This window comes from Rhinatrema bivittatum, chromosome 3 (genome assembly GCF_901001135.1).
Source record: "Rhinatrema bivittatum chromosome 3, aRhiBiv1.1, whole genome shotgun sequence".
Lineage (NCBI taxonomy): Eukaryota > Metazoa > Chordata > Amphibia > Gymnophiona > Rhinatrematidae > Rhinatrema > Rhinatrema bivittatum.
The window spans coordinates 321,039,702-321,060,935 of NC_042617.1; the positions used below are offsets into that span (position 1 = coordinate 321,039,702).

The 21,234-nt window shown below is 45.9% G+C and overlaps 1 protein-coding gene across 1 annotated transcript in view; it reads left to right on the top strand.

The window, feature by feature from the left end:
• The window catches only part of CDK19 (cyclin dependent kinase 19), a 529,893-nt gene that overhangs the window by 218,893 nt on the left and 289,766 nt on the right, over window positions 1–21,234 (top strand). The window lies entirely within an intron of this gene.

Here is a 21,234-nt window from a genome sequence, read left to right on the forward strand (position 1 = left end):
CAGACAGGGTGGATCATTTGGTCCTTTTTCTGCCGAAATTTCTATGTTTCTATGTATGATAAGAATGACAAAGTAAAAACAAATGAAAGGAAAAGTTAGCCTTTTTGCAGATGACACAAAGATCTGCAATAGAGTGGACACCCGTCAGAGAGTAAACAGAATGAGAAGTGACCTAAAAAAGCTTGAGACGTGGTGCAGTTCTTGGCAGTGAGAAGCTAATTTGCACTGACCTTGCTAAGGAGATAGATAAGAATATAACATCCGCCATGCAGGGTCAGACCAAAGCTCCCAGCAGCTGTGGGGATTTCTGGGGGTGCCGGGTGGGGCAGGAGGGTTCAGATTGGGGTTGCAGGTAGGGGTTAGGAGGGGGCCCAGAGGACAGATATATTTTCAGAATTTGGTGGAGGGAGGTTCCTCGACCACTAGGCCCACTACTTAAAAAAAAAAACTAAAAAACTTTTGTGGGGGCATGGGTGGGAGAGGAGGGGTTCAGACCTGAATTCAGTTTGAGTGATTTAGAGGGGTGGGGGATCAGGCCTGCAGGTCTGCAAGGATTTATATGTAACCAGCTATATTTTGAAAATAACTGGTTAAGTTAAAAGTTAGCCGGGTACACGTGACGGTTAACTTTAAACCTACTCTGAGAAACGTCTTCAACTTATCCTGATAAATTTACCTGGAACAAGGGCTGGAAATCTTTACCTCAGGATTTAAACCCCTTTGAATATAAACCTCTAACAGGCCGATACAGTACAGTGCGCTCCAACGGAGTGCACTATTAGCCGGCATTTGGATGCGCGTGTTCGACGTACTAGCTTTACCCCTTATTCAGTAAGGGGGAATAGCGCGTCCAAAACGCATGTCCAACCCCCCTGAACCTAATAGCGCCCGCAACATGCAAATGCACGTTGTGTAGCGATTCCTGGCTGTGGCAGCCCCTGGCCAGGACCCCTACCTTCACTGGGGCTCCGGAGCGGGACCCCCTCCCGACGCAGCGGACGGCGCGCGGGCCGCGGCGCGATTCCCCTGGCGTTCCTTCAAGCAGCATCGGGGAGAGCGCGGCAGGCTGCGCCTCTTAAAGGGGTCGCGGCGCGAAGACCAGGCCGGCCCCGGAAGATGACATGAGCACCCAGGGAGATTTAAACTTCTCCCTGGGACCCAGTAGATGCCTTGCAACAAGGTTTATGGGTTTGCCACTTTCTGGCTTGTGTATCTCCTTTGGCTTGTTCCTTGGACTGGGTTTGGACTTCCTTTCATGTGCCGCCTGCCTCGACCTCTGCCTGGATTCCGACCTTGCCTCTTGCCACCTGCCTCAACCTCTGCCTGGATTCCGACCTTGCCTCTTGCCACCTGCCTCGACCTCTGCCTGGATTCCAACCTTGCCTCTTTCCGCCTGCCTCGACCTTGACTTGGACTCCGACACTGTATTCCTGCCTTGGAGCTCTGGTGGTACCCGCTCCTCGGGGGCTTCCTGTCGCTTCATGGCTATCCGCTCCTCGGAGGGCCTGCGGGCAGTGCTGAGGGATGCCTTCTCCTTAGGACTTTCGCCCATACCACCTTCCGGAGTCAAGTTCATCGGAGCTGTTCCTCGGTGAGTCACCACTCCATCACTCCAGACCAAGGGTCCACATCAGTACATGTTGATGGCCCTATTAGGTATTCCCGCGCGATTCAGTAAGTAAAATGTGCAGTCAAGCCGCACATTTTACTTTCAGAAATTAGCGCTACCCAAAGGTGGGCGCTAATTTCTCCGGGCACAGGGAAAGTGCGCAGAAAAGTAGTAAAAACTGCTTTTCTGTGCACCGTCCAACTTAATATCATAGCGATATTAAGTCGGAGTTCCCAAAAGTTAAAAAAAGCAAAAAAAAAAAAAAAAAATTTGAAATAGTCCCGCGGCTCGCGGGTTGAAAACCGGACACTCAATTTTGCTGGCGTCCGATTTCCGAACCCGTGGCTGTCAGTGGGCTCGAGAACCGACGCCGGCAAACTTGAGCGTCGGCTGTCAAATTCGCTGACAGCTGCCGCTCCTGACCGAAAAGAGGCGCTAGGGACGCGCTAGTGTCCCTAGCACCTCTTTTTACCGCCGGGCCTAATTTAAATAAATTTTTTTACTGTATCACGCGCACAGGAGAGTGTCCCGTGCGCGCGCTGGGAGAGTGGGCGCTTGCCTGCTCTCCCGTGTTTTTTACTGTATCGGCCTGTAAGAGAGTGGTACATGATGGGAATGTGATTCTGATGTGTACCAACTAGGAGAGAGATCTTAGGGTGATATCTTTTGATTGCAAGGTTTCCAAACACTACAACAAGACAATAACCATAACCAGACGGATGCTAGGCTGCATAGGAAGCGGCATAACTGGTAGAAAAAAAGGTGATGAGACATTTGTACGAGTCATTGGTGAGAACTCATTTGAAGTACTCTAATGAATGCTAGGGGCTGCATCTCCAAAAAGTATATAGATAGAATAGAGAGAGTTCCAAAGGGGAAGCTACCCCAATTATGCAGAGTCTGCCCCATAGAGAAAAGACAGGAACATTTATAGGGCTATTTCAATAGCTTAGATATATATATATATATTTATTTATTTATAACTTTTATATACTGATCTTCTTGTATGGGATACAAATCAAACCGGTTTACAGTGGAACAGTAACTTCGCATGAGAGCGTTACATAGAACCTTAAAACATATAATAACTTTGAAAAACATACAGTTGCTTTGAGTAAGTTATATATATAATTAATGCCAAAGACAAAAACCTTTTTCAATGGAAAGGAAGTTTGGGAACAAGGGGTCATGGTACAAGGATGAAAGAGGATAAACAGAGGAAGGTTGATCGATATATAGTTTGCCTCCTGAGGGAGCTGGTAGATGAAAAAAAGATACTGGAATTCAAGAAGCCTAGGATAAGCCCGGATGAGTAGCAGAGAAATGTTGGTAATGCGAGAGGTAATGCAGATTTGTAGCGTTGCACAGGGTCCTCACTCGCCTGAGTCACCATGTTTCCCCACCTCTTTATCTCTCTCGCCTCCCCATTAATGTGTTCCAGCATCAAGAGGACTCCGTTGAGCCTGCTGCAGTTTCTTCAGCCACTGGCACTGCTCCTTCCCCTCCCACACAGTTCAGTGATCTTTTCTTTGAACTGCACAGGGTTCTGTATGTACGGAGCCCCACACAGTTTAAGCAGATTGCTGAACCACACAGAAGGCCTCCTAGAATTTGCTCTGTGTCCCACTGGGAGAAGCCATGAGCACACTTTTCAAGCGCTGGCTGGTAGTGCAGCGCCATGCTGTGGTGTTCCTCCTACATTGTCTCCTAGGTCCGATGCCATGTTGAGCAAAGGCTGACTATAGCACTGGCTTTGGAGGCCCTGGTCGCTGCATTTTCCCAGTAACGTTTCCCCCATTTAAAAACTGGTCCTATCTGAACTGTAAGAAGAATTTTACAACTTTCATAAGAATATGGTTTTCTTTTGTGATAGCATTAGCCTCCTTGCAGCTCTTGCTAACTTCTTCAGTAGATGCCCATTTGCTCCATTCCTGTGCTTCACGTCAGTATTTAAACACAGAATTAATTTTTTTTCAATATATCTTTATTGAGGAACATAGCATAAGCATACATTCCAAACATGAGTACATGATGACAATGTTGTATTACCTACAAGTTTTCCAGTTACAAATCTTCCCTCCCCTCCTCTCCCCTCATTCAGAGGATGTCAATCACAGGGGTCTCGCATTAAGAAAATTAACTTTCCAAAGTGCAGGAGAGAGAATAGTCCAAGAACCAAAATGATAAGAATTGGTTTTCAATGAAGGAACTCCTAAGTGTCAAAGGCACACAATATCTGCAGAGAATTAGGCAATGAACAAGAAAACAGATACCAGATTTCTTTAAAAAACAATTTCTTCCTCCGGGAAAAGCGTCATTACTGTGAGCCATTTTCCATTTGGAACAGTTCAATCATAACAGAATGCCACATGCTATAGTAGGAGGAACAGGTTTAAGCCATTGTAGCAGAATGCATTTTTTAGCAATCAGACATACCTTGGAGACAAAAAGAGTATTGTCCACATTGTCACTTTCATCCCCAGTGTCATTATTGAGAATACAAAAAGAGCAGGACCACTGAACATCAGCATGCATGATGATATTAAGTTGCCTACGTATCGATTCCCAGAAGACTTGTATTAGGCATACATTGCCAAAGACAATATATCAAGGATGCTTCTATATATCCACACTTATTACATTTAGTGTCTGCTGTAAGCCCCATTTTGTAGGCACACAGGTGAGAAAACACACTCCTTTGAAACACTCTTGTATGTAATTCTCTGAGGGCTACATTAGTGGATATTTTGGGAATCGATACATTGCATTCACTTAACATGAGAACATCTAATACCCTTTAACATCCACCTGACATTTTGGAATAAGCTTGTCATAAATTGAATATGATTTAGCATTGAGAAGAAACACATATAAGTGCGATAGGGATCCTTGCTTATTCAGAAACAATTTTAGTAATGTGGAGTAAGAAGAGGTATCCCCTGCAAAGCACCAGCTAGTTGAAGATCCTGAAAATGTGCTCTAATTTGTGCATACAGTAGAAAATGGCCAGATTGGAACCCCAATTTGTCTATGCATTCCTCGAATGAATACAATTTCCTGGAGCCAGGATCAACAAATTCTTGCAAGGTCCATTCAGGAGACACCCGCAGGCTGTGTGTCTTAGGTAACGCCAGGGACAGAAACTGTGGAATTGCTCGTAGGGGTAATTGTAGTGAGACATGGAGCATCAAGGACAAAAATCTGTGGAGCATACCCCACCTGGCCACCCTCACCAGTTCAAAGGAAATGGGGAAATCCATTCAAGTTTTCCAGTTTGTCCTATAAGACAACCACCGGGTGTAGAGGAGCACAAAGAGCTGAAATCAATTGAGAATCTGTATAAGAGGTAGCATAAAGCCAATCTCTTAATAAACAAAGATGCGCCTCCCAATTATACGACTTAAAGTCTGGAACCTCCATGCCCCCTTTTCACCTACCAGAGTAGCAAAAGACAAATGCACCTTCTTGCTTCGCCAAATGAACATCTGCAGTATTTTCTGTAAGGCACGCTGGTCCTTCACATGCAAATAACAGGGGAGCATAAGTGAGAGATACAATAATTTGGGGGCAATGGTCATTTTTATGACTGCAATACGTCTCTGCAATGAGATAGGAAGTGCCTGCCAACTCACCAGTTTCTGTCGCAATTTTTCTGTAGTCGATGGGATGTTGAATAAATACCACATAACCGGTGTTTTGTGAATCTGAATCCCCAAGTACTTAATAGTGTCCCTGGCCCACTTAACTGGAAAATTTTCCCAACTTCGCTGCAAAGTTCCTGAAACATTTAAAGCTTCCGTTTTGTCCAAATTTAACTTGAACCCAGAGAATACTTGATAGGCAGAGAAAATCTGAAGCACTGGAGGCAATGCAGTCCTAGTATTGGACAGTAGTAAAAGAATATCATCTGTGAATAGCAAGGTTTTAATTGGAATCAGGCCCAGGGATATCCCAGTGACTTCCTCTGTCTGCTGTAATTTAAGAATGAGAGTTTCTACTGTCAGAATAAACAATAGCGGAGATAAGGAACACCCCTGCCTGGTCTCCCTCTGCAAAGATAAGGCTTCGGACAGTTGTCTATTTATTAAGATCCTGGTCGAAGGGTTTGTGTACAGTAAAGTGATATATTTATAAATGAGTCCCTCAAAACCAAAGTTTCACAGGACAGTGAGAAAGAAGGGCCAGGCCACCCTATCAAAAGCCTTTTCCGCATCACAGCTTACTAACCGATGGTCTGGTATAGAATTATGTATGCAGCCTTCCAAGGCAGAATCAGCCTTATGAATATTGACTGTAGAATGCCAACCATATACAAATCCCATTTGATCAGGGGATATCAATTTTTTAAACAATTCGCCAGAATCTTTGTGTAAATTTTTATATCTAAATTGAGAAGTGAGGTAGGCCGATAGGACAACAGCAATTGTTCATCCCACTCCGGTTTAGGTAGCACCACAATAGTAGCCTCCTTCATTACATCAAGCATCTGATCCTTCTCAGACATAGCTTTGTAAACCATCCGCAAAAAGTCAGGTATATGATTAATTAATGATTTGTAGAAAAAGGTATCCAGACCATCAGGCCCTGGAGCCTTCTTAGATGTTAAGGAATGAATAGCCTATTTAATTTCCTCCTCCTTCAGCAAGGTGTTGCTTGTGATTCGGGGATATTGCAAGCAATCTAGGAAGTTAGATATTTTCTCCGAAGCTGCAGGCTCAGCCGCATACAGCTACTGATAAAAATCACAAAACACACTGCAGTAGCAGTCTGGACAATACCAGTTTTAGATTTAATAGCGGAGATACATTTTGAGAGGACATGACTTTTTAATAAATTAGCCAGCAAGTGACTCATTTGTTTCCAAATCTAAACAAGTGGTTTTTCATATACCGCAGAGTCCATGACCCTGACGTGAAGGAGATTGTTTAAGGCCAACTGTGTGCCCCTAAATTCTTCTATTAGAGCAGCATTAAAGATCAAGAGCATCAAACGTTTTCACTCCCTCAACTTTCTCACTGTTTATAATTTCTACATTCCGTTTTTTCCTCACGTAGCTGACATAACTAATTATGTCACCCCAGAGTTCAGAATTGGCAGTCTCCCAGAACAACAGTGGGTTATCTAGATTGAATTCAACATAGTCTCGCCATTTGCGATGTAAAGAAGCAAGAAACTCAGGATTGTTTATCAAAGTAGCAGACAATTTCAAGCTCCCTACACTCCTGGGGTCACCCACCTTAAAGCTACTCATGACAGGGGAATGGTCGAAATAATCAAATCTTCTATAAAGACTATAAGGAATTGAGGAAATAAGGATTCCCATATCAGCAAATAATCAATCCTGGTTCTGGTGGCATGAGCCCTCACCACATGGGTAAAGTCTCGTTCACCAGGATGTAAAGCGTGCCACAAGTCCAGCAGTTGTAAATTTTTACACACAAAACGAGGTCCCTTGTTTTCATTCAAGGGGTGTTCTCCTTTGGACGTCTGTCTATCTAGATCCGGGTCAATTACACAATTTAAATCTCCCCCTAGAATCACTGGGTAATCTCCCATCTGAGTGATATGAGACATTAGGTCATATTGATTAAGAGCATACGCTGATACCAATAAAACAGTGGTCCCATTAATGTCCCCAGAGCCGGTATGTATCTCCCTCCCGGATCCGCCACGGTCCCTATCAGCTTAAAGGACCGCTTTGTGGATAAGGATATCAACTCCACAGCTCTTGGTGAAACCTGCAGAAAAAACTTGTCACTTCCACCTCTTGCACAATTTACTAGCTTCTGTAGAACTTAAGAGCATCTCCTGCAGAAAAACTACCTTAGACTGTAATTTATTCAAATGACTCAACACCTTTTCCCTCTTAACCAGGGTACCCAACCCAATGACATTCCAAGTAACTAGATTAAGTGCCATGGACACAAAAACAGATACTGAAAAGGCCTGTATCCTAGACCAATATATCCCAAGTGCACAAATCACATTACCTGGAACACTGTTAAGGTCCAGGATATGAAAACAAAAACTGTTAGTACATGTGCTAGTGAAAAAAATTCCTTCATTGGGAAACCGAGACCCAGCAAAAGACAATAACATACCCATAGGCCCACACCCCCCACACCCCCCCAACCTTCCCTCTCACCCCCCCAACCTTCCCCCTCACCCCCTCAAGACTCCATCAACACAACACCATCGTGAGAGAGTTCCCTTACCCCTCCCACCCGCCTCTCCTTCCCCTTTTAACCGTGCAAAAAGATCTCCATCTAAGAGACTGGAAGTCATGTCAGGTGACTGATGTGCTCAGCCATCACGCACATTATCAAGCATAACCAAAATGTTCATGTTGTTAATGGAGAAGAAAATCCAACTTGAACCAGTTCCCTGTGGGGCACATTAGAAGTTGAAGTGGGTCCATATGAGTTTAAACAGTTGAAATGCCAAAAATGTAAACCAAGAAATCACTTCAGTTTATGGAATAATATAGACAGGCCCAGCCCAGGCATGGGAAGCGAACTGCCGAATCAGAGCGCTCCCGAGACACGAATCCAAAAATGTGCACATGGTGTCCATCCTTACTCTCTATCTAGCTGCTGCATCACCAGCTTCCAGGCTTTTTACATATTCCGCATCTGTGTGCGCCACATCAAAAACCCGTGAGCACCCTTGGTACCAGATTCGTAAGTGTGCAGGATACGATAGAGAAAAACTCACATTTTTGTGCACCAGTTTGGCACAGACTGATGTAAATGCTTTGCAGAGATTAGCAATCTGTAACAAAAAGTTCTGGAAGATCTAAATCTTTGTATTCTCAAACTTTAATTCCCTTTGTTTACGAAAATATTGTAGGATCTTGACTTTCCGGGTGTAGTTCCAAATTCTGGCACTGCCAATGTCAATGCACGGTTTCTGATCTGTTGTAGGCTTGTGGTCCAGACGATTCGCCCACTCCATCAGGCCTACTGGAGCCACCCCTGCAAAGGTCACCGTGGCTTGCAGCCATGGTTCCAGGGTCCTCCCCAGATCTTGCTCTGGAATACTCTTGGGAAAGCCGACAAACTGAAGATTACTGATTTTCTAACTCATCAAGCTTATCGTCCCGTGCACAGGCAGCTTTTTGTAGGGCCTCAACCTTCCACTCCAAAGTACCAATGTTGCCCTCGACCTCTGTGATGCAGCCTTCCACGATATCCATGACATGGTAGAGTGCAACTCCATTATTTGTTCAGAGATTTGGGTGTCTCGTGTCTAATGCTGCTACAACTGCAGCAGTTACCTTCTCCAACGAGTCCTCAGCAAGAACGGAGGGTGAGTCAGATTTGGATGCGTCCATTTTGGAATCTATGGCCTTTGTTTTATCTTTCTTTTTTAACAGCTTTGGTCGCCATTAAATTCAGGAAAGCCACTGCAAACACACAGTCTGAACTTAGACTGTATTGCCGTGCCTTAGTGCTCAAAGTGGTCAGATAAGAACAGCAAAAATGTAAATATATATCAGATTGGTGGCTGGAGCTTGGTCCTCTCATGCCTTACCGAGCCCATCATATCACGTGATCCCCACACACAGAATTAATTTACAGTATGCCTGTGAGATAAATTATTTCTCTTCCAACTAGTATCCAGCTAATGTGTAACTGTAAAATTTTGACAGAGATTGAAAGATCCCAAATCTTCAGTATCACAATATTACCAGTGCAGGAGTTATCTAGTTCCTGGTTAGATAAAGGACTAAGCTGAAACCTGGTTAAATTCTCAAGGTGAGGACTCTGGTTTATTGGCTTGTAATGCTGTAACTAAGATGATTGTCTTCTCTTATACAGAATGGGAAATTTTTACATTTAAACAATTTGTCTTATTTGTTGCTAGTTATAATGGTGGGGTGTTTTTTCCTTCTTTTTTCGTATTCTCCATCTTGAGCTCCACATGTCCCTGGGTAACAAGCCAGGGCAACTGGAGCAACCTTTTCGTGCCCAAGGGCTGAAGGGGCGCCTCGTCTGAGAATTGCCCTCAGTACCACTCCTCCCATCCCAGACCTGAGTGTACTACGTTGATGGCGTGCCCAGACCCGATTGGCCTTGGCAGATCCCCAGTGGGGTCAAACAAAAAAGAAAATTAAACTTTCTTAGTGTCCAGTCAGATGAATCCAGAACAAGTGGGTTATGAACCTCTACCAGGAGATGAAGCAAACTGATGTCACAGTATATACACTCCTGCAGTGACATCAGTCTGCCAGAATTCTCTGTCTCCAGCAGATGGTGGACGTGCATCTCCCTTCTGGGGATTGCTTCATTTTGAAAATGGAGAATTAAGGATATTACATTCGCCCCGCTCTCCTGTGATGATACTAAAGTTCCCTCCCCCAGTTGAGAATTCCTGAGGTGATTTCCGTGGCCCCTCAGATGAGTGCCTTGTCCAGTAGCTGTTTTTTCAGCCAGCATGGACTTAGCTGCTTAAGCAACTGAAATACATTGGGTGCAGGAAGCCGAGCGCGGCAGTGATGGCTTATGCCCTCTCCTCCCGCAGCCGGAGACAGTCTCTGTGCTCAGCCAGGTGTTAAAAATAAATAAATAATTATATATATTTACAGAGACAAAAGGAGGCTTTTTGTCACGTAGGACTTCCTCCTTCTGGTCTCCGTGCTTGGCTTGCCATTCCGACGTTCGTCCTGCTCCATGGGAGGTCGAGGGATGTGAGCAGCCTGGCGGGTTGAGCAGCCTTTGTAGGCTAGGCCCCACTCTGAGACTTTTTTGCTGTGTGTCGTGTGGTAAGCCACAATGGTATTTTGCGCGCTTTCTAAATTTTCCCTCTACAGGCTTGTCAGTTCGGTGTGTGTGTCTAGCTGTGCATCCAGGTTGTGCGTCCAGATTTTGGATGCTTAGTCGGGCCTTGAATTCAATGCATCTAATTTAAGCGGTGCCTTAATTGGCCGCATGCTTACCTGTACGCACAAGTTTTATTGAGCGCTTAAATTGTTACAGTGCTTATTTTTGGGATGCCTAGGTATCAGTTGCCTAAATGTCAGATGCCTAATTGTTGGATGCCTAATTTTTGGGCGCCTAGGCTTTTTCAATATATATAAAAAAAAAGAAGCTAGACGCATGCCTCCAGCCGCTGCTCAAGCACTCTGTTGGCCATAATAGCGCCTATGCCTAAGAAACCTAAACACCTTTGTTTGCACTGCCTGTCATATTTGGGCATCTCAGCCAGGAGTGTTTGCTAATTTGTGTCAGTGCTGTTTGGAGGCTCAGGGAGAATTATCCTTTTCTATTTCACTAAGCCTGGTTCTTCCCAGCGGATATAGGCCTGGGTCAAGACTGCTCAGGTAGGGCACTTGAATTTGGAGCTCCCCTAACTGGTTCCTCAACAGGAGATGGTTGCTCAGTGAGTATGCCTCTAGTGCCTCCGGAATTGGAAACTCCTACTTTTTCATGGATAGAGTTTTTCCAGGGATTGCAATCCTTTATCCAGGCACAATCTTCAGCCTTCTCTAACACTTGTATAGCAGATGCATGTAGGATTCTTGCTGGACCTACTGTCAAGTGCCGGAGAACTCCTAGAGTGGCAGCGGGACTTCCCGATGGAGGTTCGGATCACACGGATGATGACGCCAATCCTGACTTTCTCGAAGATGGTGAAATTCCTCCAGGATCAGAACCGTATAGAACTATGCTATGATTCTTTCATAGAGATGAACTGCCAGCTCTGATTTCCCAGCCCTTGAAAATGCTCCTGGGGCAGACACTGTGTTAGAGCTGAAGAGATGGAGGCCATTCAAGAATTGATTGATCTTGAGTGGGGCGCCCCAGAGGCTAATTTCAAAGGGGGTCGGGTTTTAGAAGGCCTGTACCCTCTGGATCCAGTGGCAAGAGAGCGTTTACGTTTTCTGAAGTTAGCTGCACTTGTGTGTGCATTCTACAAGCAGACCACTATTTCCATGGAAGGAGGAGCTGCACTGAAGGATGCGCATGACAGAAAGCATTTGATGCAGTGGCAATGACCTTGCAGATTGCTTCTTGTTCCCTGGTGGCTCACTGTTGTTTGCTTCTCTCCCAGGAGGTCGATGACTCTGGGGTGAACTCCAGGGCAGTTATGGAGCCAGCTGTTGCTTTTTTTGGCAGATGCGGGCTATGATTTCGTCTGCTTTTCAGCCAGAGGAGTGGCTTCCATAGTAGAGGCCAGGCATCAGTTGTGGCTGAGAAATTGGTCAGCTGATGCATCCTCCAAGGCTAATTTCACCAAGTTGCCCTTTAAAGGTTCACACTTATTTGGGAGTGAGTTAGAGAAACTGGCCAGTAAGTGAGGCGAATCTTCAATTCCTCGTTTGCCAGAGGATAAGAAGCAGGTACCATGCTCTTTTAACATGAGAGGTCATATTAGAGGATCCAGGCGTTTTTGTCCTTATAGAGGAACGACCCATCAGAGGACTCAACCTTTTGATAGGACTCTGTCCTTTCATCCCCGACAGCCAAGGAGGGGTGCAGGTTCGGGTAGTGGAACCTCCTGACCCTTCCAAAGAAGGTTTGCCGACCCACCCTCAGGAACAAGAAAGACAGGGATGCCTGTCTTTCTTCTATCAGAGGTGGGTTGAGATCACATCAGATCAATGGGTCTTGGAGGTGATATGAAAAAGATATGTGCTGGAGTTTCACAGTGTTCCTCGGGATGTGTTCATGGTATCTCCCTGCCACTCCCCTCATAAGAAGCAAGCAGTGGAAACTGCATTGGCAAGGCTCTTCAGTCTGAGGGCCATGGTTCCAATGCCCCCGTCTCAAGAAAATATGAGTCTATATTCCATTTATTTATTTTTTTAAACTTCATTTCAAAAATAATAAGAGAAAAAGAAAACCCACCCCCGAAACAACAACAAAACCCCTTCTTTTGAGCATATAGGTAAGCTTCTCCACCAGAGCAATTTCATGAACCTGAGTCTACCACCTGCTCAGTGTTGGAGCAGACTCCCACATCGAGGCGATTGTAAACCTTCCGGCGTGTAGTAACTGATCAGCCAGATGTCTTAGTGAAATAGTGAGATTGTGTTCCCCCCAGATTCCCAATAAACATAGGGCAGGCTTGATATCAATTTCTCATCCTAAGATCAAGTGGCACTCTGCCTTAACTATTTACCAAAAATGTACAATATGTTTACAAGTCCATTTAATATTATATAAGAGCCAGATTGGCCACAACCCCTCCAACAGAGCCCGCTGGTTGGGGAAAACTTAGTGTAGAATAAAAGATACCTGTAAGCTCTATCGAAAACCTGACAATCATTTCCATGCAATGAGTGCAAAGGGATATCCTATGTGCCCTTTTCCATATGCTTTCCCAGTGCTGACTTGTTAATTCCATCTGGAGATCCTATTCCATTGCTGTGTTATACCTAGAGGTGGGTCTCGTTGGATTTGGCTTTTCTGCAAAGCTTTATAGAAAATAGAAATACCTATGCAAGATATATTTTCCTGTATAATTATTCTCTCTACCAGACCTGGGGCTTGGGGCCACCAGCCCCTTTCCCAACTCAGCCACCAAATTTTAATAAAAATATTTCCGACTCTCCCTCCATCTCATATTCATCCCTAAGGTCCTAACTTGTTATAGCCATCTTCCCATAATTGCCCCAGGAATTTAAGACCCAATTTTCTCCATTGAGAGGCATCCCGGTACAGCATGAAGGACGCCAATCATAAGATTCCATGCAAGGGAGTAAGCACAGAAAGGCCTTGCTCAGGCCACTGTAGTTTCTTGCTCATTGCTTTCCAAATTTTTAGGGTATATATAATATGAGGGCTTTGACACCTACGAATAGCTCTGGTTGCTTAGTTTCAAGTGAATACCAAGACACTGTCTTTTCCCTATGGAGCCCTGTCATTGCTCCCACCAGGCCACAGGCCCAGTGGTAACTCTGTAGGTCTGGGAGAGCCATTACCCCCTGCCTCTTTGTGTCGCCATAAAGTTCCCACCTTAATGTGCACAGGCCTCTGATGCCAAATAAATTTTAGCATGACTCCGTAAAGAACAGAGAAAAACCCCTCAGGCAAATAACAGGGAATATGTTGAAACAGGTACGTTAGACGAGGCAATATGTTCATTTTCAAATCCTACCAGCCCAAGCAAGGAAGTAAATCTCCCAACCCACAAGATCCCTCTTAATTTTGCTGACCACTGGTGCATAATTAGTTTTATAAATGTCCCCTATTCTGCATGGCACCCAGATACCCAAATATTTAAAGCCTTCTCTTGCCTTCCCGAAGGCAGAGAAACATCTCAGTATCTCTGCTATCCTGTTATAATTAGTGAGGTTTGGGTGGACCCTTGGACACTGTGGCAGCTGACCACGCCCACGGGGGGAAGTCCTGTGAGGGGCCACAGGACTTGTGTGTCCTAAGCTGTGTGTCCTAAGCTGAGTCCTAAGCTGTGTGTCCTAAGCTGAGTCTGAGGGGCCCTCACAGGCCCCTCAGACTCAGCTTAGGACACACAAGAACAGAGATTGATCTTTTATTAGACAATGTGATGAAGCCACCAGAGGTGGCAGTTGTGAGCAGTAGAAGTAACCCGGCTGGGCTAGTAACACTCAGGCACTGGAACAGCGACTCCTCCGGTAGCAGTGCTGTAGTGGAAAGAACTGAGAATAATGAGTACAGTGGAATATGCACTAGCCCCAGTATGGAGAACCCCAGGATAGGGAGAGCAGGCCCTCGAAGAGCGAGTACCTGATCCCTGAGAGCTGAGAGGCTTGAAGGTGATGTACTCACACAGCGGTTCCACGTAGGAGATGGCACCAGGGCTGGAATGGAGGCAGGTCTCGAGGAGCGAGTACCTGGTTCCAGGAAACAGCTGTGAGGTGAAGATGGTAGTACTCACTGGTGTTGAAGATAGCGAATCCTTCCAGGCAGAAGAGAAGGTAGGAGGAGGCAGCAAGTCAGGGAACATGGGCCCTCAAGGAGCGAGTACCGGTTCCTGATAGCGAACTGAAAAGCAAGTGAAGCCCCCGAGGAGTGGGTATCCCGTTAGCATTAAGAATCCAATGGAATTGGAGGCAGTACGGAATTGGAGGGTACGGAGAGCGAATCCCATCCGTAAGGAATTCCCCTTGCTAACTCAAAGGCTAGCAAACATTGTAGGCTTTAAATATCCGGGCAGTGTGACATCATCACGGGGGACGCCCCTGAGGTTCGCGCCAAGTAGGAAATAAGAGAGAGGGCCGCGTGGCGCACGCGCCCTAAGGTACTAGTGGAGCATGGCGGGAGGCAGCGCCCAAGCCGGTCCGGAAACGCTGGAGAGGGCGGCAGGCAGACGCTGCAGCAGCTAGGCGTCCATCCGCAGCAAGAAGAGGAGCAAAGAAAGAAAGGTAGACGGAGTGAAGCCATCGGGAAGGGACGGTTGCAACATATCCCAAAGGGCCCCAGAAGAAATACTTCAGACTTGGTATAATTAATTTTATATCCAGACACCCTACCATACTTGGATAAGATAGCTAGCAGTTTTGAGCCTGATAACCAGGATTGGTCAAGAACAGGACAACGTCAGCATAAAGGGTTATGACCTGTTTTACCTTCTACCTGAAATCCAATCAATTCGGGATTCCCCCGGACCTTATGCATAAGAATTTCAATGACTAAATTAAATAATATTGGGGAGAGAGGGCACCCCTGTCTCGTATCCCTGGTATTGGGAAAAAACTCAGATCAATAACCATTAGTGAGCATGAGGATGAGCATAAAGTATCCTTATCCACTCCCGAAATTCATCTGGTAGCCCCATCTTCTCTAAAACTTTAAATAGAAACCCTGCAGGTTTGTTTTGCCAAGGTTATGATTTTAAAGAGCCTTCTATTGTTCATAGATGAGAGATGCCATTTAATGAATCCTGTTGATCATCTCTGACTAGACTGGGCACTACTAACTCAAGTCTCAACTGAAGAATCTTTGCCAAGATCTTAATATCTGAGTTCAAAACTGAGATTGAGCGGTATGAACCCAGATCCAATCCGTCTTTGCCCGGTTTGTGGAGCAGCACTATAACCGCATCTGACATGATGTGCATAGCATCGGGATTACTCAGTAAATAATCAAATGCCACTTTCAATCTCAAGGCTAACTCAAAGGGGAATTGTTTTAAAAAGTCTATATGACAGCCATCCAGCCCTAGGCTTTTACCCTTAGGTAAAGCTATAATGGCCCTGTATACCTCTCCCTCCATGATAGGGGCCTTTAATATATCCATCTGCCTTTCAGTAAGTGATGTCAACTCAAGTCTCTAGTTGATTTTATTTTAATATGCACTCTTAATGTTAGATATAGAACAAGAACGAGTGACATGTAATTTACCAAGGATACATGTTTCAAATGGACAAAACATGAGATTAATTATCAAATAGCCTTTATATTGAAATTTTCTGTAACCAGAACCCTGAGGGCACTCTCTATAATTGTATAACTTTTGAAAACATACTACTCATTAGTATTTTGTGCCTTACTGTAAACCGTTGTGATGGTACATAACTTAACGATGGTATAGAAAAGATTTTAAATAAAATAAATAAATAAAATTCCCACCAAATAGTCTTCTCTCTACCCTTCCCGACTTTGCTCAGTATTACCTTAAAGACCTCAATAAACTGTGCGCGATATGTAACCTCCCTAAAAGACTTCCTGATCCTACCAATTGTATTCCGAGCCCGTCTTTTCCGATGGCTCTGGCTAATAGTGCCCCCATTTTATTCCCATGCTCATACATTCTTTAACGCAAGAACTGAAAGAGTTTCTCAATTCCCTCCACTTGCAAGATACGGAGCTCCTCCCTTGCCCACTACAAAGCACGGTAGACCCCTAGAGAACTGGTAGCTTTGTGCTGTTCCTCCAAAACTTTTATTTTCATCTCGAGATCTTTCCCGCCACATCCTGGTTTTCTTTAGGTGAGAAGCAATACATATTTGAGTGTTTCCAAGAGAACAACTGTCAACTGCTGTGCCGCCCAATGCACCTCTGTGAAATTCTTGATTGCATCTCTAAACATCTGACAAAACTTCTTGTTACTCAAAAACGAAGGGTTTAGGTGCCAGGTTTTAGCCGCTGGAGGGGCCCTGAAATATTTGTAACAGGACTGTGATCGGAGAAGTGGCTAGAGAGAATGTCAAGCTGCCCCATACCCAGAATCAGGGAAGCTGTACAAAGGAAGAAGTCTATCTTGCTGTATGTTAAATGTCTCAGGGAAAAAGAGCATAAGAACATAAGAAAATGCCATACTGGGTTAGACCAATGGTCCATCAAGCCCAGCATCCTGTTTCCAATAGTGGCCAATCCAGGCCATAAGAACCTGGCAAGTACCCAAAAACTAAGTCTATTCCATGTTACCATTGCTAATGGCAGTGGCTATTCTCTAAGGGGCGGATTTTAAAAGGCCCGCGCGCGTAAATCCTTCCGGATTCACGTGCGCAGGGCCCTCGCGCGCCGGCGCGCCTAAAGCCCTGGGACGCGCGTAAGTACCGGGGCTTTCGAAAAGGGGCGGGAGGGGGCGTGTCCGGGGCGTTCCCGAAACAACGCGATGTTTCGGGGGTGTGCTGCGGCGTTTCGGGGGTGGGCCCGGGAGCGTGGCGCCGGCCCGGGGGCGTGGTCGAGGCCTCCGGACCAGCCCCCGGGACCGGAGGACGGAGCGGGGCTGCCGGCGACGCGCGCAAAGTTACGGGGGGGTTTTAGATAGGGCCGGGGGGGGGGGTTAGGTAGGGGAAGGGAGGGGAAGGTGGGGGGAGGGCGAAGGAAAGTTCCCTCCGAGGCCGCTCCGAAATCGGAGCGGCCTCGGAGGGAACAGGCAGCGCGCGCTGGGCTCGGCGCGTGCAGGTTGCACAAATGTGCACCCCCTTGCGCGCGCCGACCCTGGATTTTATAAGATACGCGCGGCTACTCGCGTATCTTATAAAATCCAGCGTACTTTTGTTCGCGCCTGGTGCGCGAACAAAAGTACGAGATCGCGCAAGTATTTAAAATCTGCTCCTAAGTGAACTTAATAGCAGGTAATGGACTTCTCCTCCAAGAACTTATCCAATCCTTTTTTAAACACAGCTATACTAACTGCACTAACCACATCCTCTGGCAACAAATTCCAGAGTTTAATTGTGCGTTGAGTAAAAAAGAACTTTCTCCCTTTAGTTTTAAATGTGCCCCATGCTAACTTCATGGAGTGCCCCCTAGTCGTTCAACTATCCGAAAGAGTAAATAACCGATTCACATCTACCCGTTCTAGACCTCTCATAATTTTAAACATCCCTATCATATCCCCCCTCAGCCGTCTCTTCTCCAAGCTGAAAAGTCCTAACCTCTTTAGTCTTTCCTCATAGGGGAGCTGTTCCATTCCCCTTATCATTTTGGTAGCCCTTCTCTGTACCTTCTCCATCGCAATTATATCTTTTTTGAGATGCGGTGACCAGAATTGTACACAGTATTCAAGGTGCGGTCTCACCATGGAGCAATACAGAGGAATTATGACATTTTCCGTTTTATTCACCATTTCCTTTCTAATAATCTAAGTGTAATCTCTACCCGACAGGTATTGGGCCCTCCAGTTATCAATCACCCCTAGGGTGTTATCAAGGTTTTAAGGCCTTGATAACACCCTAGGGGTGTTATCAAGGCCTCCCCTGCTTCTACGTCAGGGGAGGAAGTCTGATACTACGTGCATATCCAGCATAGCTCTCTGCTTCTACGGCACGGGAGGAAGTCCGATACTACGTGCATATCCAGCATAGCTCTCTGCTTCTACGGCAGGGGAGGAAGTCTGATGATACGTGCATATCCAGCATAGCTCTCTGCTTCTACGGCAGGGGAGGAAGTCTGATACTTCGTGCAAATCCAGCATAGCTCTCTGCTTCAACAGCAGGGGGAATGAAGAAAAGTGGATCTATATACAGACAACAACCAACAGGGACTGAGTCGCATAGTCTGGGTAGACAAATGGGCATGGGTGTAGCTTGCTTATTGCGGCGGTTACTACCCCTAACTAATTTAAGCTATATATTACATTTAGATGCAGCTTCAACATTGCTCCTTGCATTAATGGTGGGGGTGGAAGGGAAATAGAACCAAAGGGTTACTAAGAGCCAAGAGTAACAGATAAGTATGAGAAAAAAAAAAAAGTGCGAAGCTTGCTGGGCAGACTGAATGGGCCGTTTGGTCTTCTTCTGCCATCATTTCTATGTTTCTATATAAGGCCAACTGCCTGATTTGTGTGAGAGGCCCGCTCTCTGGATCAATCCTGAGTAGAATCAAGACAGACATTCTAATCCCCCCATCTCCATAGGGGAGGAGGAGAAGCCCTCAAAAATCGGCACCAACTCCTTGCCCCTTTTTAGGCCCATATATATTTACTAGTGTAAAGGTTCCCCATAGAGCTTGCACTCCAACACTACATAAGGTCCCTCCTGGTCCTTCATGTGTTTACTCACAGTTAGAGGGAGGGCTTTATTCACTAAGATGCACACTCTCCTACATTTCATGTTATAGGAGGAATAGAATACCTGATCGACCCACTCCTGCTGGTAGCTTGGCATGCTCCTTGTCGCTCAGGTATGTCTCCTGTAGGAGCGCAGTATGATCCTTTTGTTTCCTCAGGTAATCCAAAATATGCTTGCGCTTCACTGGGGTGCCAATTCCCCTAACATTTAGCGTAATGATACTAACCTCCATATTAGCCATAGTTATAGATCAACTGACATCTCAACATGTTGCTTTTCAATCCCAATAAGATTCCCTTCCAGTTTCCCTCCAACATCCCAACACCCGCCAAACTAAGAACGCTCAAATTATCCCCTTCCCAAACTGCCCAAGCCCATCTTAACAAGAAGCAAAAAGTGTTTATTACCCAGTCTCCGCACCACTTTCCTCCTCCTGTGCCAGTTATACTCTGAACATAACCTCATCTGATACCCATGAAACTCTGATCCAAACCTCTCCCCATCAAATGCTGTAAGAAATTTCTAAACCAAGTTCCCCTCTCACCCTTACCCAACCTTCTTATACCCCTAGAAGCCCTCCGCCAGTCTCTTTGTTCAGTCCTTGGCCAAAACATCATTTGGCCACGCTGCACGAGTGTTCCAAGACTAATTAGAGAGTGTCCCAGGATCATGGTCCCTATTATGATCCGTCATCCCCAGTCTTCTGCTGAGGTGCCCCATATTTTGGGCTTCTTTCCTTTGTCTCCTCAAGAGCACCCCGCAGGTTACCAGAAAGAAGAAGCTAGGAAATCTTCCGCCACTCTCGCTTCCTCTCCCCAGACCAGCTAGCAAAGTAAAACTTATAGCAAGGAAAATCTGTTTGATGTACCCACCCACCCTGTCCCGACTCCAGTGCTCCCTCCCCTCGCTTCATCCCAGGTGGTAGCATGCCTCAGTAAATCTCCCGCCATCACCCGAGAACCCACCCCAATAACTATATAATAACTAGAGCTCTATAGAACTCCTACCCCCTAAACTTCCCATGTCTCCCTGAGAGACCAACATGAAAGGATATTCAGACTTGCCAAATGACTCTGCATGTGGCACCTCTCTGGTCCAGCAACATAATGTGCATCCTTTTAGTAGTCACGGCAGTCCCATTTGTAATCAGGAGTATGCAGCTCACACGGCCTCCCTCCACTCACATGGTTTTGACCCAGTGTTCTTGTCTGTGGTAGGTTCTCCCTTATCAGGTTAGCGAGGGTTGCTGAGCACTGTGGTAAGCGATTCTGCGCATGCCGACAAGCTGGGCCAGTCTGGAGAATCACTGAGAGCATTGGATCTCTGGCTGGGGCTTCCCTTGCTGCTTGTATTGGAACAAGGGCTGTGCCCCGCAATCTCAGGATCAATGCCTCGCGGTTTCCTTTTCTTCTCTGCGGGCTCACCGCTGCCATTTGCCATACGAGGTGACACTGCACCATTTTTACTCCCGTTTTTATCCAGGAACGCCATTGCAGCACCCAGTGATTTGAATGATTTCCAAGCCTCTTCCATCCAAATCAGTAACTTCATTGGGTAAATCAATCGGAACTGGAGTTTTTGTGCATGCAGCAACTTCTTGACCCCTAGAAACTCTGCTCTGCGTTTTTGAATGGTGCTGCTGTAATCTGGGAAAACCGTTGCATAAGAGGCCCAAGATCCCATGCTTTTCGAAGGATCCACTCTTCTGCTTGATAGCTATGCAACTTGGTAATGAAGGCGCGCGGTCTGATAGCATTCTGCAGAGCCCGGCCCAGCACTCTGTGACCCCTCTCAATTAGAAGCCTCGGATCAGGCTCTCCTGGTTTAAAAAACTTGCTCAGGAGCGCTTCCAGAAACTGTCGCAGCGCCTGCCTCTCTGCCCACTCAGGAATCCCCACTACGCAGATGTTGCTATGCTGGGACCTGTCTTTAATGTCGATTACCTTTTTCTCCAAGGCTTTAACCTGTTTCTTGAGAGTCATTATCGAGTTTGCAGCTGTGGATTCCCAGTCCTCGATTGTGGAGACTCTATTTTCTAGCTCCTCCACTCTGGAGCAAACCAATTCAGTTTGCCTCTTCAGCTCCTCAATAGAGTCCTTCATGGCGTCCAGATCCTGAGCCATAATTTCCCACATTTTACGAATTTCTCGCAGGATTTGCTCCTTCATGGTATGATCTG